Source organism: Capra hircus, chromosome 20 (assembly GCF_001704415.2).
Source record: "Capra hircus breed San Clemente chromosome 20, ASM170441v1, whole genome shotgun sequence".
NCBI lineage: Eukaryota > Metazoa > Chordata > Mammalia > Artiodactyla > Bovidae > Capra > Capra hircus.
This window is the reverse complement of record NC_030827.1, coordinates 9,117,884-9,142,157: the sequence shown is the minus strand read 5'-3', so window position 1 is coordinate 9,142,157 and position 24,274 is coordinate 9,117,884. Positions and strand designations below refer to the sequence as shown.

Sequence of the window (24,274 nt, the reverse complement as noted above, 5' to 3'; positions counted from 1 at the left end):
CTTCTTTAAATGTATCTTTTTACCTTCTATGGAACCTTTCATTTTTCACTTGAAATTAAATAGGCTCTTAAACATGGCTCAACATTGTAATAGGAATAAAAAACAAATCTAGGTCTACTGAGAGAATTGTAACTTCGTGGTAACATACTGAGATAATTCTCAACTTTCTCAAAAACTTTCATATCCATTATTACATTTAGTCCCCACAAAAAATCGTGAGGTGAAAATTAATTTTAGAATGTTTTAAGCATGAGAGAATGTTTCAGGCATTATCTTGTTCAGATTTTATTAATTCGTCTATCTGACAGAGGCATAGGGAGGATATGAGAGTTTTGAAGTTCTAGAGTCTGTTTGGAATCTCAGTCCATATACTACCTTCCCACTGGATGAGGGAACTCTGTGCTGGTCCCTTTAAGGCTTTGTGTCACTCCTAATTTCCTCCTCCCTCTGCATTGTTTTATCAGTGTTATTGGGAACTGCACCGTTCAATCTCTCCTTGTTACAGGGATATGGAAGTCTGGACTGAGACTCATCAGTAGAGACAGAGCAATCTGTAAAGAAGCACTTTATCAATGCTGTGGATGATGGCCTAGAAAAGTACCCCCAAGAGTATGTAGATGACAGTGAGCCAACAGACATGAGAAAGTCAGGTCTGAGCTTGCGGCGAACTTGATAAACCAAAGCGGTTAAGGGAAATAGTGAAAACAAGTTTAGAACTCCAGCCTCAATACATTTTAGTACCAGACTGTTCTGACCATAGGACTGCCGAATGCTGGAGTATGCTAAAACTCAGGGGCAATTGTTTTCACTAGTAATTCTCACCTGTTCAATGAACTAGGTAGAATAGGTAAATTCTGTCAACAGACAGGATGAATCCTCGAGAACTGTCAAGGCTCCATCCACCCCAAAGACTGGACATTCTCTGCAGATTATCATCTGCTTAATTCACTATGGATTACAGTATGTTGCATAGAAGTGAAACCAGCACTGTGCTGATGTCTGATGGTCTATCACAGCCTCCAGTTGGTTGTTGCTTCATTTTCTCCCAGGGCTTTCCTGGTGGCTCAGCTGGTAAAGAATCCGCCTGCAATGCATGAGACCTGGGTTTGATCCCTGGGTTGGGAAGATCCCCTGGAGAAGGGAACTAGAGTTACCTACTCCAGAATTCTGGCCAGGAGAATTCCATGGACTATATAATCCATGAGGTTGCAGAGTCAGACACAACTGAGAAACTTTCACTTTCTTTCACTTTTCTCCCAGGGGTCAAATTTATTTTATTCTAAAACATCTCCATAGCATTTCCATTTATTTTGTATGTGTATGTAATTTAAAATTTTGAGAAACCACTTCTTAAAATGCCTGACATTTAAGAAAATCTGGCCCTGTATTGCCAAGTATCACATGTGTAGAAAGTAGCACAGTTCAGCCTGTTGAATGTGCCAGATTTTCCTTAAAATTAACATTCATGCCATATGTTGGTACCCTAAAATCAATACTACTTTGACTGATAAAAATGCAAAAAGAAAACATTCTCAGACTGAATTCTGTTCTCTTTCTTTGTAGACACTGTTTTATGTAGGCGTTAGCAATGGTATTCTTTGGGAGTGAAAATGAGTGCCTGCTCTGTAATTCTCGGTGGGAGGTCAAACACCCAAAGGTGTGGAAGCCAGAAGAGCCAGCTTGTAAGGCAATGGAACCTAAAGTATTGGCCCTACAAGATGGTCCTATGTTCTCAATCTACTACTCAGCTGCAGACAATGCCTTGGGGGAAACTTGGAGGTAGCTTCCTCATTCTCCTCATCCACCATCATGATGTTCAGAAGGGCAAGGTGGAGAGGAGGGGGCTGGAAATCTCTCACTGAACTTAGACAGGGCATTACACCAGAAATTAAGACAGTGCCCTGGCAACCCAGGGTGACAAGTGACCTATATGCACACGTTGCCTATGGGTCCCAGCTGCAGGGCCTCGTGACCTTTGAGGTCACATTCCCTCTGAGTTGCTTCTCTGACCCTACCTCCCCCTGCAGCAGATAGTCTCCATGATGCCAGCCAGAGGAAATCTTGATGCCTATGGGTTGGGCATCTGCAAGGCTGTAGGTTTGCAATGTACTTTGTCCATGTGTTTGTATCACTGTGCTCCCTGGGCCCCTCTGTGGCTCGGGCAGAGTGTGGGGCTCTTCCTGACACACAGAGAGCACAAGCTTTGCTTATAAATATTGACCCTAAACCTGTCCCAAAGGGACACACAAGAGTGCAAGGTTATATTACCACTAAAACCACCAGACATATTTAAACTATGATGGGAATTTTGTGCCTGGGGCTTTGTTCTGCTACAGTATTAAATAAGAACGGTGCATTCTTGAAGTAGGCATGTACATTTGTACCATAAAGGATACACAGTATTTAAGGGGGACGTTTGAAAATCCTACCAGTAGGAGAACCTAAAAAAGTCTGGAAATCTTTAAAAAAAAATTTTATTATGCAAATACTCAAACTATAAGAATAGTAAAATTAATCTCCATGTCTCACACCAAGTTGCATTTATGATGAAGCTTATTTCATCTATACCCACCCACTCCCCTACCTCACAACTTGGATGATTTTGAAGTATATCCATGACAACTTATTGTTCCATCTATACCTATTTTAGGACATATCTCAAACATAAGCATTTTTCTCTTTAAATTTAGTTATAATACTATATGTAATATCTGCAAAAATCAAGTTTCCTTAATCATTAAATATGCAGTCAATATTCAAGTTTCTCTAGAAAATCCAACTTTTTGGCTTTGGAGTAAAAGACAGATGTCATAGAAGAGTTTGGAAGGTTGAAAGGAAAGATCTCTTTGGGAGCTCTGATAATTAATATAATATAAACAGAAGAAAAACCTATTTGGACTTCCTTAACCTGAACTCAGTGATTGTTAATGCTGAAGAGGTTGTTACACATTATCCAGCCCCACCACACTTCCTTATGTAAACTGAGGCACAGAGGAGTAAACCGCCTTCCTCAAATTCACACCACCAATTAATGATGACGTACTCAATTTTAAAATCTCTGAGGCTCTATTTAGGATACTACTTATTTTGTTTTTTAAAATTGCCGTAGAAGGACCTCTATATCTAGGTCTTTGTGTGTGGATTTAAGGTCTGTGTGGCTACTCTGATGGTTTAGAGCTGTGCTGTCCAATTAAGTGCTCATCAGCTACATGTGGCTTTTGAACACATGAAATATAACTAGTCTGATTTGGGACTTGCTGTACATATAAAATACACACTGGGTTTCAAAAATTCAATGAATAAAAGGTAAAATAGCTCATTAATAATTATTCTGTTGATTAATGTTGAAATAACATTTTTATTTATTGAGTTATAAAAAATATTATTTAAATGAAGTTCATCTGTTTCTTTTTACTTTCTTATCATGGCTACTAGAAAATATAAATCACTTTTTGGCTTACATTCTATTATATTTCTATTGGACAACACTAGTTCAGATATTATCTCTTCAATGCAGGATTCCATCAGTTCATTATACAGCCAGGCCCTGCGGCTGGAGAGACCTGGAGAGGTCATCTATCCCACTGGTCTCTTAGCACTAAGGCTGGAAGCTAACCAAACCATCCAACAAAAAATCTTATTTTTAAATATTTGTAGAACAATAAATCTCTTAACTTCCCATGGCTTGGTCTAATATAAGTGAGTCCTACAAGTAAGAGAGTCTTACATCTACTTGTACGAGTATTGTAAACAAAGCACTAGGAATTATTCTTGAACTATCCCTCCATCAACCTTCATGACTGATCTAAAAGCAAGTTCTGCTTTCCAAATACCTCTCAGATCTCTACATTTATCCTCATTGTGACCTCCACAAGCAACTGCCTGGTCCAGGCAACCACGATCTCACCTAAGCCACTGTGTTTATCTCATTGTTGGTCTTCCATAGCGTTCTTACTCCACCTTGGAAATCCATTCTCCACGTAGCAGTGCAGAAAGCTTCTCAGTGAGCACGGATGACCATGTCATCCCCCTCCTCAAAGGCCTCCAGTGCTTCCCATTTATTTCAGGATAAAATTCAAAATCTGAACGTGACCTTCAAGCTCAGCACGGTCTGATCCATTTCTTCAGCAGCACCTTGCCCATGTTCCGCAAGCTCTCTGCATTTTACTCATATTGGTCTTCTCTCAGTTCCTCATCCCTGCCATACTCCCCTCCCTTCAGAACCTCTGTACATGCAGTTCCCCTCGCCTGTAACACTCTTGCTCTCCCTCCACCCACTGTCGTCTGATCGATATCCATTTATTCAGATACAGCTCAAAGCGTCCCTTCCTCAGCACTTCTTGACCAGGGCAGGTATCCTAATGTCAACACGCAGCACAGATCAGAGTGGTCATTTTCATTTGTTTGTGTGATTACTCACTTAATGTCTAACTCCCTTTGTAAACTCTTTGCTCCATAATGGTGGTGAGCCCATTAGCTCACACTCACTACTGTATCCCACTATAGTGCCTGGCACATAACAGGCCCTTAATTAATGGGAAGGATAAAGGAAGAAAGGTGAGGTGGTTGTACCAATAAGAACCAACCCTGTCTCTTCTTTCTTTACTAGAGTGGAAAGGGAGCACCCCTCATCACTGTTCCTTCACAGTTCATTAACATGCTCCTGGACAGACCACCTGAGTACCCCAGCTAAGGGTTAAGTCACTTCAGTCATGTCCACCTCTTTGTGACCCCATGGACTGCAGCTTGCCAGGCTCCTCTGTCTATGGGATTCTCCAGGCAAGAATAGTAGAGTCGGTTGCTATTTCCTTTTCCAGGGGATCTTCCTGACCCAGGGATCGAACCCATGTCTCTTATGTCTCCTACCTTGGCAGGCAGGTACTTTACCACTTTACCACCTTGGGAAGCCACCCCCAGCTATGGATTAGCAAATTCTATGAGCTCTATTTTCAGTGTCCATCCAGAATGCAACCACTTTTCACCACCTCTACTACCTGTACTGTGGTCCCAGCCGCAAGTTTCTTCCAAGGTCTTTGACCTTTACTTTGAAACAGATGAAAATTACCTTTTAATAGAACCACTCTTAACTCTCTTCCTTCACCCTTGGCTCCTCAAGGCCTACTCAACACGATAGTCAAATTGATTCTATTAAAATGGAAGTCAGATCTTTTCACTCCCTTGCCTAAAACTCTCCAGCAATCTTTGGTTTTAAAGTCTGAGCTCATCCTGTAGCCTGCAAGTTCTCCATGATGTCGTTACCCCTCTGACCTCATGCCCCACCGCACTCTCCCTTTCTTACTCCACTCTAAGCATAATGGCCTCTGGTTGTTTCTTGCACACACCAGGCATTCTCCCACCTCAAAGCCTTTGCACCTGCTGCCCTTTTTGCCTAGAAGCTCTTCCTCTGGATACCTACATGATTCTCTCTTTGCCTCTTTCCAGTTTTTGTTCGATATGAACAAAAACCACCTTTTCAACGAGGCCACCCTAATTCTGATCCCTCCACCACACATTCCCTATTCTCTCTCCTTCCCTGATTTATTTTTCTCCATATCTTATAACAAATTATATAATTTATCTTATTCATTGTCCAATTCTCTCTACTAGAATGCAGACTCCATGAGGGCAGGAATGTTTGTTTTTTGTTTTCTGTTATACCTCCAGTGCCTAAAACAGTGTTTGTCAGGAGGTTGTTGCCAAATAAATGTCTGTTGACTCAAAGACTAAGGTTCAGCCCATGAACCTGAAAAACAGGTGGACTTGCAACCAGCCATCCAGCGTGACCACGCAGAGCTGGCCCGTTGTGTTAGGAGGGCCAGCTTGGCTCCACTTTGGAGCTATTTCAGGAGACTTGGAGGTTCCCTAAGCCCAGGTCAGCTGCTCACTGTCCCAGCTCAGTTCTGGTAACTGTCTGTGAGGCCAAGGAAGCAATCTGGCTCCAGGGAACATCTAAATAGCTCCTCCCCATATTCTCCCACCTCCCCCTCCTCCATCCCCACCGCACACAAATATACCACACAGCCCTCTCCCTTTCCAAGGACACAACTCAGGCTATTTCTAAAACGGAGATTCTGATCCAAAACAGTAGCCAACACATAGCGTATCTCCATGTGCACAGGAAAAGACAGGAGACCTCTGAGCAATTTCCTGGCCCCATATTTTTCCATGCCAGTAAACGAAGCCTTCTTTAGCTCGGGGAATCTCTCTCTGAACCAAGCCAATGCCTTAATGGCGCATTCCATTCCTTACTGCCCGGGCTTGTTTCTTTGTTCTTTTATTTTCCATTTTAAGTGATGGATGCCTGGATCCCTTCTGTCATAAAAATTTTGACAACCAGCTCTCCCGGGTGTTAACTACTAGTTAGAGTACACATAATGCTAATGGAGAGTTTCTTTCCTAAACAGGCATTTATTTAATAATACATAATACTTAAATTGCGCTGTCTGCTTTCAAAGAGTTTTGCAAACTTTACACTTCATTAAGCTGAGCAGCATTTGAGTTCCTGTTTTATGGCTGAGAACCGAGCAAAGTTAAACAATTTGCCTAAGGCTACAACTAGCTGTGCTTTGGACAAAGGACTTTGTCTGTTTTTAATGGATAAGGAGAATATAACCAATTTTAAAATGTAGTTATTTAACAACTGTTGTGATCAGTAAAATAGTCTTGAGTTCTTTCTGTGTGTTTTTTTAAGACCATATTTGGGGTTCTTCCTTGGCTGTACTCACGCCTCGTCTCCAGACGCCACTTCATGTTCCTCTTCTCCTTTCCTCCCCGACTCCTACCCTTCCTCCTCTTCCTCGCTTTTATTCTCTCCTGGCTCTTGGATAATTTAGCTTTTAGGAGGAACCAGCTCTACCCTCAATCCTTATCCCTGTTCCCCTGGGACCTACTCTCAGGTGATAAGCATATTGTTGTTAGTGGATTAAGAAGGGTTTAAGTCAAGTTTCTATGGATGGAGAAAACCAAATAATAAATTGTATAATATCTTCTTTGCTTATCAGTTTTAGTGGTGCATAATTTAAAACATTTTAAATGCAAGCAAATATGGATAGGTTATGGAGTAGAATGCAAAACCTAGGACAGGTTAAAGTCTGAAATTCTACCTATGGCAGATCATTTAGGATTTCCTTTCCAGACTTTTCTCTCCCATTAGCAGTACTTGGAACTCTGAGAAGAATTGATATAACATGGCACTTCCTCTGAGCTCTCTGGAGATGAAATATCAGGATTGATTTTCTAAGGGCTAGCAGAATCAGTCTTGTTATCTTATTGTTCCTTTGAGCAAGTAATTTTTTTTTAAGACTGTCTTGAAGGTAATGAAGATAAGTTGGGGCATCTTTTCCTCTGAATCTTGAATATCCACCAGGCAGCATCTTTATTAAGCTAAGGGCAGAGTGGCCTTTTTCTCATCATTCAACAAATAAAAGCAGTAAGCAAAGAAACCTATGATACTTGAGACTATGATTAAAAGAAAAATCTGGGGCATGTGTTCAAAGATAAATTTCTATTACATAATAATTTCACACTGAACATGTTGAAGACCTTTACAGAGAATAAAAGTACATGAAATAAAGGCTAAGCCACAATGACTTGGGTTTGGCTTTAACATGTCCACACCAGGGTGAACATGCCCTCAAGCCCCAAGGATACTTAAGCTCATGGCAGCATTGGGAGGAAAGGTACAGCAGCCCGTATGTAAAAAGAGTAAAGAGCTAAGGACACAGAACCCCAGCTCCCTCACCTACTAACTTTCCTAGGCCTCTCTCTTCTCAGCTATAACAACAGGATAATCACTCTTCATTTATCAAATATTTCTAGCTCTTCTCCTGAGCACATAGTCAGATTGCACTTCCCTACTCCCCTTACATGTAGGCACGGCCATGTGACTAGCTTTGGTCAACAAAATGTGAGCACAAGTGACATGTGTCATTTCCTTGTGGAATCTTTGAGAATCAGTCCACGATTTCCATAATTTTCTTTTCCTCTTACCATAGCAACCTGAAACATTTCCAGTATAGCTGTTCTGTCAGCTCAGGTCCTAAAGTTAACATGATGTAGGTCAAAGCCATTGTTGATTCTCATAATGAATATGTAATGGAAGGGTGAGATAAATCCTTGTTTTCTTCCTTCCTTTATTTTTTTAAGCCATGGCGATTTAGAGTTTGCTTGTCATTGAAGCGTTACCTAGTCTATCCAGACTAATACACTACTTCATTGATCTGGGGAACGATTAAAACCAGACACCTAATAGTAATATTCATGGCACATAGCAAGTGCTAAATAAAAGTTAGTTCTTTCCTTTCTTATTAAATTTCTCTGCTTTGTGATCCTTCTCAGCTCTTCCTTAGCAGCCCTGAGATGGCCGTTTCCAGTTTGAGAAGAATGAAAATAAACTTTAAGACTTCTTAAAGCATTCCCTCATACCCTTTAAGAAAACGAGAGAGCCCTTGAGAGGTGCAGAGATGGAAATTCCCATGATGAGAAGAGAAGCTCCTCTCTGAAATTTATAAATGAGAAAGGAGCTGTGTGTCTTATCAAGGAAATCAGCCATAAAGTAAAACCAATGAACTCTGAAAACTTCCCACCGCAGAGAATGCTTTACCTGACAGCAACATGCTGCTACGAAGGAGTTGGCATCAAGGGCACAGAGCTTTTGTAGGGATTTGGTTCTGACTCTTGATAGTAACAGGCTATCTCTACTAGAGCAAGGTCAGGGCCTTGATCTACTTAGTACCTGCTTTTCTAACATTTTGGGGAGAATGATGAAGATGGTGAGACCTCAAACTTTTAGCTTTTTCCTCCCTGGCTTCTTAAGAGGTCTCTCCCTTCCTTTGCCTGATCCAGGCTGTGACTTCATGGGTCTGAGAGGAGAAACCAATGGGCCACTGCTGCTCGTTGAGTCAAATTGATTCAGTTCCGTTGCTCAGTCCTGTCTGACTCTTTGTGACCCCATGGACTGCAGCACACCAGGTTTCCCTGTTCATCACCAACTCCCAGAGCTTGCTCAAACTCACTTAGACTTAATCATTAACAACTCGTTGAATTACGTCATCAACCTTGTACTTTTTTAGGGTGTTTGACTCCACACTGGAAGAGAACAGTTTAAATTTGCTCTAGTACATTTAGTCTTTGAGACCTATTCAGAGGGTAAATCTAATTGATCCATTTAGAAGGCATTCATTAGGGTTGTGGTTCTCTAAACTGTTGAATTCTTGAGAATAGAAGGAAAGAGGAAGGGAGTCTATATGAGACAGAGCTGAATGAGACCTCCACCTCTGCAGTCTCTTCCAGAAATTAGAGGCAAGCAAGATACCTCTATTTCAGAACCTTCAGTGAGAGGTGAGATATGCATAAAAATAGGAAATGTGACGAAGGGGAACATTGCTTCAGAAGATTTGTATTAAACATCTGTGGAAGGAGAGGCACTGTGCTGGGCACAGTCACAGCCCGGACTTTCTCAAGGGGATCTGTTTTGTGAGGCTTCCCTGCAGAACTCTAACATCCCTGCCCTCCCCCAACTACTGGATGCCCGTAGTACCCCTGGTCATTGTGATAACCAAAAGGTACCCTCCCTGCTTCCAGATGCCTGGGGGTAGGGGTGGTAGTGGAATGCACTGTCCCTAGTTGAGCACTACTGAGCCTGAGTCAGATAGCTGCTGGTAGCACTGCATTAGAAGCCTCTCCAAGGGGCATAAAGGGCCCCAGTGAGGCAGAAGGATCCGAAGAGAAGCTCGTCCAAGGCCTCCCGCCTCCCCTGAGGTGATGCTCTCTGTCTACATCTTACCTTGTTTTATGGACCCAAAGGTCCAAATGAAGCAGGACTAGCTTTGAGGTGCTGGTAGTTCTGAAGAGACTTTCAATTTAACTGGAGTTTGGGGAATGAATAGAATTGTTAGAAGAAAGATGAAGAAGCTATAAAAGGTGCAAATTGGTTAGAAAGAAGCCCTAGACATGGCCTGATACTAAACCAGTTGGCTATCGGATGTTGATGGGGCCCTTTGAGCTCGCCCACAGCCCCATGGGACAGCTGAGAGGGCTGAAGGCACCTCACGTTGGGGCTCATGTTGCATGGCCACCTCAGAGGTCTGGCATGCACTTATGTCAGCTCACAACCCTCTTCCTCATTTTTAGGTTGCATTCATTGGAGGAAGGGGGAAGATGAAGAGAGAAAGGGAAACTAACATTTACTGAGCATGTAGTATGGTCAGATAGAATGCTAGGAATGTTCCAACCTTCTATGTCAGAGAGAGGCTGAGTGAGTTTGAAGGAGCATAAACGAGGAAGATAGGCAGCCAAGGGTTTGAATTCTGGGTCTTTCATTTACCAACTGTGAGCAGTTAATCTCTGAGCCTCAGGTTTCTCATATGGAAGCAAAACAAACAAGAAAGAAAACCACCTCACAAGGTTAGTTCTGAGATTTCATAAAATAAGACATATAAACACCTGACCAAAAGCAAAAACAAAACAAAACATAACAAAAACACTCAATAAATAATACCTATACTAATGTGTTTTGGTTTCCTAACAACACTGGTGAGAAGAGATTCCCATGGTCATAAAGAGGAAGGAGAAGGACCAGCAACAAGATTAGGGCTGAAGTTTAGAAAAATGATAACACAAATCAATAATTCTAAGTTCTCTGTTTTTCACTCCAGCCCTTTTCATCTGGACCTTCTGAGGGAGATTTTTGGCAATTGCTCCGGACCTGAAATGGGCCTCAGAGAGCCCTGGTTGTGCACTGGCCAAACCACTGGGATGGTGGGGAGGGGTTTCTGGGTGAAATGTTGCGGACTGAGACACAGTGGGGAGCATGCAGAGGAGCGTGGCCTTGCTGGAGGGGAGACAGAAAACCCCGCTTCCTGAGGTGGCTGAGACCGGCGTCTCAAGAAGGAGGTGTGTGGAGGTCTGGGGATTTGAGGTCTTCTACTTGAATGCTTTGAAGAACTGACACATGGAAGGACTGGATTTGTTTTGTGTGGTCCCAGTGAGTAGAAATAGGGTCAATGGATGGAGGTGAATATGGAAAGCTCAAACTGAGTTTTATTCATGTAGTGTCCATAGCACCAGCACAGAGCCTTGCCCACATGGGACAGCCAAGGGTGAGTAGCTGCTAGGACTATTATTGCCTGGCCTTGGAACAAGCACCCAATTCGGACAAGCCGAGTGTCTGTGCTGGCCCATATGCCTGACACTTGTTAGAAAAAACTATGTCAGCCAGCAGTGACACTCAGGGTGGCCCATTTTTAAAAGTCTAGTGAGGGCTTCTTTTCTCCTGCCATCAACACCTCATTTTGCAAACACTGGAAAAAAGAAAAACAGAAAAACTTTCTATCTGGCTCAAAGGTTGTTCATGGAATAAAGCTAAATAACTATCCATGGGATGATCTGGAAGTGAAATTTTAAGCTAGATAAACATTGAGCCTGCTATGAAAGGTCATTCTAACTTCCTTTGACCCTCTCATAACTGTGATCCTCAGCATTTTGGTTTGTGGCAAGAAAGCAATGCTTTTCTCCTCCCATTTAGACGGTCTACTGGTCTTGTTTCCTCTTATAGTTTTTGATGAGGAATAAAGCCTGTACTTGACATGAGCTCCAGACTTTTCCTGCCTGATCCATTAAATGCATATTTTGATGAATCTAATGCATAAAATTGATAGATTTGTAAAGGCTACTGGACCAGAAGATATAGAAACCTCATCTCGCTATCTCAAGCTCACTGAAGCAAATACTCCCAAATGCAGCATCTGCATAAAAACCCTGCCTGTAACTAAAGAGATGTAGAGGAGAAGTTATATGGATCTGGATTGTCCTTGCTGCCTGCGCCACATTTTCACTTTTCATTAACTCATCCCAAAAAAGGTCCATCAGGTTCCAACTCTGTGACAAGAATAGTGCCAAGTGGTGCCACAGCAACAACCACACTTGCTGAATGTTTCTTATGGAGCAAGAATGTGTAAGTTATCACGTGTATTAACTCATGGGACCTCACAGCATCCTATGAGGTAGGCTCTACACTTTCCCCCACTTTGCCAGTAAGGAAACTGGTACACCAATAGGTTAAGCAGATTGCTCAAGGTCACACAGGTTACAAAGGAAGGAACCAGGAGTCTTTGGGGAGATAGTTGTTAGACAAAGGAAGAGATTAAACAGTAATGACTACTTCCAGACACTTTCTATCTAGACTTCTATCAAATGTACAAACTTGCTATAGGTAGCAGTTTTAGAGTGGAAAATTTCATTTATACCAGAAGACCTAGATTATTCAAAGCACCTCCATATAATTTATTGGAAAACCCCAGCAGTGGTTTCCAGATTTCTCAGCATGATTCCCTTTGTAAATTTCATAAATTCCATAACTAACTAAACTCATTTTGCAAATCCCCAGTAAAAATACAAAATAACCAAAAGCTATTTTTAATTCAGTAATTAAAAATTTTGCATTAATTTTACATTTTACATTAATTTATATCTTATTAATTACCATGATATAAAGAACCATATTTGAAAGAGGTACGTATACTTTCAAAACATTAGTCCGTGTACAAACAGTAGGCACTTGACATCCAAGTAGAGACCCCTTGACTCCTTGCAATAACTCCATAGATCCTGCAGATTCACAGAGCTGCATGACTTCTGTGGAATCATCCATCATCTCTCAGTTTTAGTCTGCTCATCTTTAAAGTGGGGATAATAAGAGCTTTTACAAAGAATCTCAGAGAGAATTAAGATGAGACCAACAAGAATTTGGAGGGTTCTTGTCTGAGGGAGTACAAAAATGGTCAAAAAACTGTCTCTGACAAATATGGTTCCAATGTAGTTAGGGAGAACAGACACACATGAAAGAATTAGTAAGCAGGGCAACCCATTAAGTTAAACTATGTCTTCTGGAAGCTTCTAGAATGTGATCTAATAACATATAAGGCATACAAAGGAAGATACTTTGAAGAATCCAGGTCTTCTGGCGGCAATGAGTTTTCTACTCTTAAACTGCTACCTATAGCAAGTTTGTACGTCTGATCGAAGTCTAGATAGAAAGTGTCTGGAAGTAGTCATTACTGTTTAATCTCTTCCTGTGTCTCTTTCCTTATATATATGTAAGATGTATATAAAGAGGGTTCACTATCACCTTACACACAGAAGGGAAATTCAGTTCCTGTAAAAGCCATCAGATATCTTTTATTGTTTTTGCCGGAGGTCTGCTATCTCTGGCTGGGATCCTTGAAGTCACAGGGACGCACAGACTGGCTGGGTTTAGCTTCATCCCTTGCTGTGCTGCCTTGAGACTAGAGCTGGGAAATAAGGGCATACGCACATCACAGTGACGGAAGGTTTGGGTCTGGTTTGGTTTGGTTTGAAACTGCAACTCATTTATTAAATGACTACCATGGGGAGGAAGTTATACTATGGCCCTAATATTAATATTTAATGATAGTTTGATCCAAATGTAATTTAAGGCACATTTTTCATGCAAATTGAAACTTGCTGCTTAACTGGCTCAACTCCCAGCATAATGTTACATACAATCTTGCAGTTTTACGGCCTGCATTCATCATATTTTCAGGATATAACTGACTCCAGGGCATAGAATTTTGGAAGAAGTTTCCCTCAATGATACTAACTTGGGGGCAGCAGAAATTACTCCAGTCTCTCCCTTTATTCTTGTTGGATTGAAAAAAAAACAAAAACCCCTTCAATCATCCCAGCATTCCAAGTTCATGATGCTAATGAGTACATAATTTGCTAACTTAGATGCCTCTCTTCCCTCCTCCCCCAAGAGAGTTTCAGGTCCCGTGGGCAGGAGGGAAAGTTCAGATTAATAATTAAAAGAGCTAACATTTATTGAATATTACTATGAGGCAGGCACTGTGAGTAAGCAGTTGCATGAATTATCACTCTTAATCCTCACAACAAACCCTAAGAGGGTGGTGTGATTTTGTACCTGTCATGCAGATGAAAAAATTAAACTATGCATGATCACACCACTGGCAAGTGAGAGGATGGGGACTTGATCTCAAGTATCTGCCCCCAGAGCAGGGGTTGTAACCACTCCTCTATACTGCCTTGCCACTCCCCCTCATACCTGGCTTCCAGGACTGTTTTCTCACCCTGGTTGACACTCATATTTCACATGTTGCCAAGGGAATAGGGACCCTATAAATTGAGAGGCAACTGAAGGAGAAGGAACATAGCCTTTGGCTGTGGCTTTATATATGGCATTCAGTGACATGCTGGCAGGGAAAGGACAAGAGGAATGTAGATGGATGTGAAGTGATCATCCTTAAGGAAATTATCAGAACGTGGAACTTAAAATCAGAAGCATTTTCATTGTATATGGATATATACTTAATTGATCCAATCCCTTATTGATGAACAATTATGCTATACTAATCTTATTTTTTTAATCTTGCATTGTAGGTATATCTTTTTACATCATCTAAGTATATTTGTAAGGTAATTTCTAAGAAGAGTCACTTTTACATTTTTATAGACACTCACAAATTGCTCTCTACAGTGAAGTTTTACTAATTCTCTATTCCACCATCTGTGTATGACCGTACTCTCCAAATCCACGAAAACAAATATCCAAACAAGTGCCCCAACTTTTGTTTCATCAAGTAGGTAAAAAATGGTATCTTATAGTTTTAATTTGCATTTATTTATTATGAAATAAAAGATTCTTGAGAGTCCCTTGGACAGCGAGATCAAACCAGTCAACCCTAAAGAAAATCAACCCTGAATATTCATTGGAAGAACTGATGCTGAAGCTGAAGCTCCAAGACCTTGGTCACCTGATGCAATAACTGACTCATTGGAAAAGACCCTGATGCTGGGAAAGATTGAAGGCAGGAGGAGAAGGGGACGACAGAAGATGAGATGGTTGGATGGCATCACTGACTCAGTAGACATGAATTTGAGCAAACTGTGGGAGATAGTGAAGGACAGGGAAGCCTGGTGTGCTGCAGTCCATGGGGGTACAAAGAGTTGGACACGACTGAGCAACTGAACAGCAACAACAACATATTATCTTTTATTTTTCACATGTCTAAGAACTAACTATATTTCATTTAATAAGAAATGTGTTTCATGTCATCTGCCCATTTTCTGGTCATATTAAGTTCGTTGCAATATACATGTTTAGAATGTTTCCCCTAGTGTTTAATTTGCTATTTTGATCTTGCTTATTGAATTTGGGCCCTATAGAAGCTTTTTCATTTTAATGTATAACAGATGTTAAGGCTTTTAGATAAAACTAGAAAGACTTTTCCTACTTCGAGATTTAAAAAAAAATCTGCCATTTTCCTATTATTTTTATGTTTTTATTTTTAACATTTTAAATCTTTGATCTATCTTGAATTTTATGAAATAAAGAACAGATATAAGTTTGTTTTCTCCCTAGGTGTCCCAATCATTAGTTACATAATCTAACTTTCCTCTCTGATATGCAATGTTATTTTTGTCATATATTAAATTTCCATATGCTTTTAGGTTCACTCACTTGCCTTCTGTCCATGTGTCAATGAGCACACTCAAGCCTCTATCACTAACTCAGAGTTTAGCTTTCTCTCCTGCATTAACATTCTCAGATCAACACACAATAAGTTAATGGAACACTTTATGAATTTCTTGCAATAACACAAGTCCTCTCTTCTCCTCCACTGCCACTAGCTAACAAAATTCAGAGATTTTTTTTTTATCATCAGTAGGAAAGTTTTAATTACAATAGTAAATCTATATGAAAGTACAAGGGACTGAGAATTAGATACTACATTCTTGGTCAAATAAACAATTTGGGGTTAATCCATAGTTTCCTTTGATAAGAGCCAGTGATTTTGGATAGTCTCTATGTATGTGTGTTTGTACACATGTGTGTAAAGCACATGTGCTAGAAACAAAAGAGATAATACTTTAGTAAGTAAACCATTACCGTCTCCCAAAAAAATCCACATTGGTTGAAGGCAAATACACTTGGCACTTTCTATCCTAATCCTTCTGGGGTAGGATCTGCTCACAGCTGAACGTCCTTCCTAACTGTAGGCACCAAGTATGTGATACCACAATTCCTTTCCTAGGAGGCTCAGAAAGAGCAAGAGGAGCTAGTGTAAAGTGGGAGACATCTGAGCACTTAAAGGTTGTGCAGACACACCAAAACAATGTATTACTGAACTGCACCTTCTTTTCCAAAGCCTAGGCTCTTCTCTCCTCCAGCATCCTCATTAAGACTCACGGCCTAGGCTACAGCCAGCAGATAAGAATTCTCCATCCCTGGGGGGCTGTGTAGACAACACTGGCAGCAGAGGAGCTGTGGGCATGTGGGAGGAGACACCAGCTTGCTTGCTGCATTATGTGCTGGCCATCTCCTAAGTGTTGAGAAAGACCATGATTGCCCTACTCTCTTAAAAGATCCAGTAGGGGCTAGGATTCTGGATATACCTAGAGTAACCTTGGAGAGCTTTTTGCTTGTTCTTCACCCTAAGAGTTCAAGTTCTAAAACTTCAGGAGCCCCACCTTGATGGATAAAGTATGGTGCTCCTTATAGCAACTTCAAAGTTTTCAATACATACGTTTTTCAGGATAAGAAAGACCCCTCTTTGTACACTTTTTTTTTTAACTGAAAAAGCTAATAAGTGTGGAGGGAAGGAGAGGAGCTCCACTATGCTATGGGGAAGAAAACCACCTGAATTAGAAAAACAGCAAGAACCAAGTAGTGGCTTTTGTGGTGGGTGTTCCATAAAACAGCACTGAAAACTCAAAGTTCTTTCTCTCCTTACACTTCCTGTGGGAGAGGGCCAGAGGGGCTCAATTAAGGGGGAGAAGCCACTACCTCCATCCAGGCAGAGGCGTTTTGTCCGGGCCCAAGCCAACCAGAGGCTATTCCGGTCCTCTCCCTCACTCTCTTCCGGCCCGGCTTCCTTTCCCCACCCCTCCAACAATAGCCCCCTCTTGATTTCTGTTCTAAGCCAGAACGGTGAGTCCCCAGTGCAGAGGAAGCTCTAAGGATTCTTTCGAGAGTGAGGGGTGTGTGCTGGCGTCTGCTCCTGGGCGGTGATGCTGGGGACCCACCCCTCTTTTCCCAGAGGCGGATAGCAGGGGGTCTCTTGACCCCATCCTCCAGCTTTCAAATGAGGAAGCTGGCAGAATACCTCTTCTTCCTGGAAGAAGATAATCTGAGATACTCTATCTTGTACTATTTGCATTCAAATATTTTTTCAAGCTGCTGAAAAAGCTGGACACCTTATTGGAATGACGTTCCCCAAACTTGTCACTGCCCCTGCTGGGTCTTCCATAAGCCACAAGATGATACCACGAGGAAGATGTTCCCCTCTGAGGCCCCTCCCCAGATTCATCAGAGCTGGAGAAGTGTCTAGGAATCTATCCCAGTGACTCTGATGTTCGGTTCTCAGAACACACTTGAAAAACAATACCCCAAACCTTTACTCTCTGAGATTATCAGGGTCCATTTGTGTGGTGTCCCATTGCTAGGTGAGACCATCAAAGTCATGCTTAATGTTGCTCAGAGCTGATAGACTTGAGGTTTGTTTAGTAACACCATTATCCAAGAGGGAGTAATGCTGTCTTGGACAAGTTCAGAATTTATGAAAGGGCTTTGTAGCTCCATAGGAGAGGGACCTATGTCAGTCTGTATATACAACAGATCAAAACCCTAAGGCAGTGCTGCTCAAACACGAATGTGCACCTGAATCATATGGAGATCGTGTTAAAACGCCAATTCTGATTCAGGGGGTCTAGGATACAGCCCGAGATTCTGCTTTTCTAACAAATTCCCAGGTAATACCATACTATTGGTTATTTGACTACATTTGAGGAACGCTGCCATAAGGGATGGGCTTCCCCGATGGATCGGCAGTAAAGAATCTGCCTGCAATGCAGGAGACGTGGGTTCGACCCCTAGGGTTCGACCTCTAGGGAGGAAATGGCAACCCACTCCAGCATTCTTGCCTAGAGAATCCCATGGACAGAGGAGCCTGGTGGGCTACAGTCTGTGTGGGGGGTGCTGGGAAGGTCACAAAGCAACATGGCTAAGGATGCACACACACTTTAAGGGATACTTAATGAAAAAAAAGTTTTTAGCTGCTTCCTCTTTAATGAGAAGGCTGAAAACAAGCAACATCAATTCAGTGACCTTGAGTAAATCATTTGCTTTTTCTAGCTTATCTGTTAAACAAGGTAGGTGCCTTTCCTCATCTCTAAAGCGCCTACTTCTTAGAATGGGAGGGTTAAGTGAAATAATGTACGTAAAGTTCTTGGCAGGCCCCAATCTTGCTAAAAACTCTTCCATAAATACTGCGGGTGGTGGTGGTGCTCTTGTGGTTATCTCATTCCCCATTAATACCAGTGGCCGTCACAGAATGAGGTCAAAGTGCAGCCGTAACAGATCATAGGAAAAGAGAAGGGGGAAGAATTCCTTTGTGTGGTCCTGGTATTTGGCAATAAAGAGATAGGCTTTATCAATGAGAGGTCTTAACAACTAAGACAGCAAAGTTGTTATCATATTCATACATATATTTACCACTTTTACATCTGCCATGTAAATGCAAAACTGCCACAGTCCGGTATTTGCTTGTTTGGGCTGTCTCCAGTGCCTAATTATATGAAGGAAAGGGTATTGTGCACCGTGAGGATATCACGTTTCCCTCCCTGAATTCACTCCTTCATGTTTGTGTAAACTCAACCAGAGTGGCGTCCCTTTAACTTGGATTTACAGCCCTGCCTGTAAAAACCAGAGAGCACTGAGCATTTCCCACAAGGCTAAACCCTGGCTCATGACTGCCTCAGTCAAGGGAAAACAAATGACCCCTCTCTCTCTCGCCAGAAACAATGTGCTAACCCATCATCTGCCCAGGAAAGAAATGGAAAACAAAATGCAACCAACAGTCTTTTCTGTGCATCTGATAAATGTTTATCACCCAGGAACAAGTGGGCAGGGTCCTCACCAAGATGACACATTAATACACATGTAGCAGCCCCAGGCACGTGATGGAGGAGTAAGCCATTCAGTCGGTTCAGGTGGGAAATAAACAAGTCAAGCCGGCAGTTTGGCGTTGTCCAGAATCCCAGAGAGTTTGACTGATCTTTAACTTCCTAACTGCTGTGTTTAGTATTAACTAGAAATGGCATGCTTCACTCTACAGCCCACTTATTTGTCATCCGTTAAACAAATATTTTTACATCTATTATGTGTTCTAGGCTGTACGCTTACAGCAGTGAACAAAAGAAGGCCCTGTCCTCATGGTGCTTACTTTCTAGTGAATTTATGTATTATACATAACTTCTGATGAAGACAAGCTCTTATTCTTTTATCTAAATGTATTTGATATTTGAATAATTAAAAAGAATAGCCATCTTTAGGCTAGCTGTTTCTGACAGTGCACATCAAAGTATCTGCTGTCTCTCTGTCACGTGGAGAACTCTTCTTTTGATAGCAGGTTTAACATGAGTTGCGGGTGCTGGTTTTTCAAACACCGTTATCAATCTTTTGCCTTTCCATGTCAGTATTAACTTAGGGACAAGGGTCTAACTCCTAATAAAGGCTCAGCACAACACACATTGTAAAAAGGCGAAAATAAAACCAAAAAACTTATATTGAATCTACATTCTTTAAAGTGAATATAAAAACAGTATCTGTGTTTTCTCTGATGAAAGAAAGAATACATGCTCACTCTAAGAGACAAATAATATATAAATGCATAAATCAAAAAGTGCTATTCATATAGAATTCTAATATTTATAATTGTAAGTAATTGCTCTTTATAATATATGTCATTATAGAATATTGATCAGATTGGTGGCATATTCCTCACTCCATAAAACTAACAGCTTCTAGAATAACAACTGATATATTCGAAACTAATTTCTAAAGAGAACATCCAGTGCCGAATAGGAATTATGCTTGAAAGCATGGTTCTTAGAACAAAAATGTAAAAATACATTTTAATGCCGATGCAATCCTAAAGAAGATAGAACAAAACAGTGATCACCCATTTTAGAAAATCACAGGCTGTCAGCATGGGAGTCTCATAGAGCATCTAGTACAGTGGGCAGAAGAGTGTGAACAAGCCCCAGATGAACTCTGATACACACTCACACACACAGACGCCCTTGAGGGTCACCGGTTTCATCCAACTGCATCGTTTTACAGAGAAAACTGAGGTCCAAGCAAGTGCAGACCTCTCGGGTCATAGGTGGAGAGGGCGGCAAAGGCTGGCAGAAGCGCTCGGACTCCCAGCCGGGTCTTTGTTTTCTTATTCCAAGCCACCTGAGAAGGCGCTTGTTTTGCACTCTAGGGTAGAGCAACACAGCTTCAACCTGCTCTCCAAAGGCTAGGTTGTCCAGGCACGTCTCTATTGTATCAGGGCCTCTGACTCTAACAAAGGATCCTCAACGGTTTGGGATATTGGTGGTCGATTTCCGGTCGTTTTTGTGGCTGTGTTTTGCTCTGGTAAAGTGGAGAGGGAAGTTTAACTGAGTTAAAGTATCATTATTACTTGATAGGCTAACTAGCACGTAGGTTTTAAAGTTTAGAGTGAGAGAAAAATAGCAGTTGGAGCTCGCTCTCTCTCTCTCTCTCTCTCTCTCACACGCACACGCACACGCACACGCACGCGCACAGTAGTGGTACCACTGTTCTGTATATTGGTGATAGGTGGCTTGCCGCTAAAATGTTTGAGGAGAGGGGTCACTGAGTGTCCTTAGTCTTTACTGTGAGGAGAACATGTCACTTCAAATCTGTTCGTCTCTGGCTGAGTCACGAACTGCCACAATGGTCTCCAAAAAAAAAAAAAAAAAAAAAGCCTCTAGCCCTCCACTGCCAGGGAAAAGGTCATCAGCAACCCAGAGCTCACCATCTTGGGGAAGTGGGTGAGAGGGAGAATGAAACGTCCACAACATCATGTAGTTTCTTCATGATGAAAATTGAAGACTTTCATCCCAAGACAAACTCTCCCCTACTCTCTCCTCTGCTGAACACAGCTGGCATTTTAATGAGGCTAAATCTGGCTGTTTCTGCCATCAGCAGAGATAAACATCAAAACGTTAAACTCTGCTTTCCTTTGTTTTGCAAGATTTTGGGATTCAGGATAGCTTCACTCAACGTGTGCCCAACTTCAAAGCTATGAGGGATTTTTTTTTTTTTTTTTGCAGACTCTTGGTATAGTATTGATCAAGGATCATGATACAAATTATAGTGTGTATATTCCACTCTGCCTTCAAAAGACAGTGCCTTTAAGTATTAATATAAGACTTAAAAATTACATCTGACATGGGTTGGCTCCTACTACTTACCATACTATGTATTAATTGTGTTACATAAATAATCTTATTTAATCTTCACTACAACTAGATTAAATAGATGCAATTTTACGTTAGGGGAAACTGCAGCTTAGAGGAGTTAATTACCTGGCCAAATTAAGTGTCACACAGTAAGCGACAAAGCTGGAATTCAAACCCAGATTTGGATAACAACAAAGCCTGTGCTTTGGTGTTCTGCTTGCTCGCATTTAATTCACATATCAGCCCACAGGACACATCCTAACATGATTTAACATTTACACAGCAAATTTATGGTTTAGTTATATGTACAACTTTGGCACACATTAATTAATGCAACTTTCTGTGTGTCAAATTCTGGCTCATTTCAAGCTGGAGTTTCCTTAATGATATCACAGAAGAGCCTCTGATGACTCCGAGTAAGAATCACACACTGGATGTTTCCACAAATGCCAACTCACTCCTTGGTATTGAGTGAAGACAGATTAGTAGCAAATAGGTTAAGCTTGTCAATGACTTTCTTCTTTAGGGAGCTGCATTTTTTCCCCCCAGTGTCCAAAATTCTCATGGCAATGACTTAACAACTCAAATGGAAATACTGAATATAGATTTTTTCTTTTACAGAAAAGAACCTATCTTGAGCGCCTTAGTCTTGGGCCACATTGGAGACACAGGCGCAGGAGGGGCTGTTTTCTGCGCCATAGGCAGACCCACCTTTTGCCTTACTTGTCGGTGGGACTCTGCTGTCATTTTTTGCATATTGTGTTGCATCTGATGCTTTTATTCAATAACCCAAATGAGATAGTATCCTCTGATGTTGTTCTAACTGGGCATAAAATTAAATATATTATCAAGGAAAAATGAAACTGAAAGAAGCACGAAAAATTGCAGCCCTGAATTTTCTACTGAGTCACATTTGCTGATAAAAAATGGAAAAAAAAAAAAAAAGCCCAAGCTGATCAGTCCCGGCTACCTTTTGACCTGAAGATCTATGAAATGGGGTGAATAAGGGTAGGTGATAGGGGAGCTAGAAACCACTTTCAGTTATTATTAGTGTAATTTTGCCTCCACAAGCAGGAAAACGCTATCATATCTCTTTCCCATTGCTCATTTTATAGTGCTCCTAAGGAAAGTCTGTTGAAAGAAAAGGAGAAGAAAAAAGAAGTCTGACTAATGGAACAAAACCTATATAATAGTCCAATTTTATATTTTCTTACTCTTATTAAGATGGCTCAGTTTTAAATAAAGATTAATTACTTGAGCGTGGTTAATGCATAGTCTGGCCAAATTAATTTATAAACGAGAGAACAGCTAATTTTATTACACTCTTCACATCCCAGATGACTTCAATCAGTAAATTTCATAGAAATGAATATAAGAAAAACCTCTGCCTGTCCTTTGTCTTTCAGCCATTCAACACCTCTCTGGGTTGAATGATTAATATTAGTAAATATACACAGTCTTTCAGAGCAACCTTGCTGGTCTATTTTTGACAATGTGGTCTTGACTCCCTTGTGGCTTGCCATGATGAGTTTTTTGTAACATTATACATCCTGATGAATCTAAATGAAGCAAGATAGACTTTTAAAAATTAATTGCGTGTATAGTCTTGACTGGTTTGCTGTATTCTATTTGATGCTTAAAAAACCAGGCACTGGATAAACATTCTTCAGTGTTTTGCTGGGTTTTTCACTCCTGCTGACGCAAGTGATTGATCTCAACCTTCCTATCCTATTGGTATGTTGTTTTCCAAAATTACAGCTGCTTGCCCCTAAATCTTTGCCCTCTTTTGTGTGGCAGATGACATCTTCAATTGACAGTGGATAATAAATTTACACTCAACCCACATGTGGAGCCTGAACACATAAGCATACCCCACCCCCCCCTTACAGTACAAATCAAAGTGACATTCTCTTCTTTTTCTTCCTCCTGCCTCAGTGAGGCAGAATAACAGTCACAAATTAACAGTCCTCTTTGAGGCGGGAGATGTTGAATGAAAAGGAAAGAACAGGAGCAGGCACCTCCATCAAGACAATGGGTAACAAAATCCCCAGAGCAAACCACAGTTCTTAACAGACACCCTGAGAAGGCTCCCAGGACACAGCACTGAGGAAGAGCAAATTCTCAGTGAGACACGGCACTCCAGTGGCTCTTGGTTAACCCACCAGCTTATCTGTGCCCAAATTCAGATTTAACACAATGTCCTTCTTAGCCTAGAGCAATTCTATGTCCAGTTCTGCCAGGCTCAACTCTGCAGAACATCAGTAGTCTCTCTCAACAAAAAAAAAAAGGACATACAAGCTTCAATTCTGGGCCATCCTTCAGTCACACCCTTTGATTAAGGATTACACCCAGTAAGGCATTTTCTGTGGAAGATGCCCACAGCAACATCCATCGCAAGGACACTGAAATGGAAGTAGAAAGGATTGCGTGGGTAACTTACCAGCTCCTGAGTCTGAGTGGCTGCAGCCGCCCCCGAGGTTTACCTGATCCCTTGTCTCTCTGTCTTTCTCCCTCTCTTTCTCCCTTCTTGTGTACAGATTGCAGGGAACTTAAAGAACTCGCAGGGACAGTGTTTCGAATGACTTAAGAAAGAGAACAGGAACAATACTTCGTTCTCTTTTTCTCAGATGAGTACCTTCGGGAAGAAGGAAGGAAGGGAGGGGAGAGGGAGGAAGTCAACAACCCTTTGCTTTCCTGAAAAAAAATAAGGAAACAGAAGATAGACATCTCATTTTCTCTTAAACAAAATGTTGGAAGGGGCAAAAAAAAAAAACTTTGAAAAAAGGAATTCCTCAAATATGCTCTCTGCCCTGGGAGCTTTAAAGAGATGAAAAGCCTTACTGGCCTGGCCTGTCCAAACAAATGGTGTTCCAGAAAGGCAGACTCTCCTGAGCTTGCAGCCTGACATCTAGTTTGCAGAAAAGACACAACGAAAGGGGAACAAATCCATCTCATCCACTTTGATGGAGGGAAAGTTCGGTCTGTC

The 24,274-nt window shown here is 41.4% G+C and overlaps 1 protein-coding gene across 1 annotated transcript in view; it reads right to left on the bottom strand.

Annotated features, from left to right (window-relative positions):
* The window catches only part of ZNF366 (zinc finger protein 366), a 64,324-nt gene extending 40,430 nt beyond the window's left edge, over positions 1–23,894 (bottom strand). Inside the window, exon 1 of the mRNA XM_018065747.1 lies at positions 23,729–23,894. The gene's annotated coding sequence lies outside the window, so the exon portion shown is untranslated. The remainder of the gene's footprint in view (positions 1–23,728) is intronic.